Source organism: Perkinsus marinus (assembly GCF_000006405.1).
Source record: "Perkinsus marinus ATCC 50983 genomic scaffold scf_1104296928874, whole genome shotgun sequence".
Taxonomy (NCBI): domain Eukaryota; phylum Perkinsozoa; order Perkinsida; family Perkinsidae; genus Perkinsus; species Perkinsus marinus.
Genome location: NW_003216670.1, coordinates 1 through 983, shown reverse-complemented (window position 1 = coordinate 983; position 983 = coordinate 1). Strand labels below are relative to the sequence as shown.

Below are 983 nucleotides of genomic sequence, written 5' to 3'. Positions count from 1 at the left end.
AATCGGGCGATGAAGCTAGTCACTTTGATTGATATTAAAGTTGAATACTCTTCCGAAATGGTTTAGGCGGTAATTGGTCAATCCGTCAGAATACGTGAGCGGAATTCGGATTGCTCAGGTACAGCCGTTGGTGCGCACCACTATCTCATGTGCTTGTTTTCAGCGTCTTGTGCAAACTAGTTGGAGCTTCACATCGAGTGGCCGATTCAGGATGCGTGAGCGGAATCCGGATTGCTCAGGTACAGCCGTTGGTGCGCACCACTATCTCATGTGCTTGCCTTCAGCGTCTTGTGCAAACTAGGTGGAGCTTCACATCGGATGCCCGATTTCGTTGACGTAGAATGGATGAAGAGGAAGTGAGGTTAATGTATACCCGATGCAGGATTCGAACCTACGACCATTTGCTCCGTAGGCAGACATTCTATCCAGCTGAACTAATCGGGCGATGAAGCTAGTCACTTTGATTGATATTGAAGTTGAATACTCTTCCGAAATGGTTTAGGCGGTAATTGGTCAATCCGTCAGAATACGTGAGCGGAATTCGGATTGCTCAGGTACAGCCGTTGGTGCGCACCACTATCTCATGTGCTTGTTTTCAGAGTCTTGTGCAAACTAGTTGGAGCTTCACATCGAGTGGCCGAATCAGGATGCGTGAGCGGAATCCGGATTGCTCAGGTACAGCCGTTGGTGCGCACCACTATCTCATGTGCTTGCCTTCAGCGTCTTGTGCAAACTAGGTGGAGCTTCACATCGGATGCCCGATTTCGTTGACGTAGAATGGATGAAGAGGAAGTGAGGTTAATGTATACCCGATGCAGGATTCGAACCTGCGACCATCTGCTCCGTAGGCAGACATTCTATCCAGCTGAACTAATCGGGCGATGAAGCTAGTCACTTTGATTGATATTGAAGTTGAATACTCTTCCGAAATGGTTTAGGCGGTAATTGGTCAATCCGTCAGAATACGTGAGCGGAATTCGGAT

The 983-nt window shown here is 48.1% G+C and overlaps 2 non-coding genes across 2 annotated transcripts; both read right to left on the bottom strand.

Annotated features, from left to right (window-relative positions):
- Positions 1-370: 370 nt before the first annotated feature.
- Pmar_PMAR025223 lies at positions 371-444 on the bottom strand. Its single transcript has one exon. It is a non-coding gene; the product is annotated as a tRNA-Arg (tRNA).
- A 362-nt stretch (positions 445-806) lies between these two features.
- On the bottom strand, positions 807-880 carry Pmar_PMAR025222. The gene has a single exon. It is a non-coding gene; the product is annotated as a tRNA-Arg (tRNA).
- Positions 881-983: the final 103 nt, after the last annotated feature.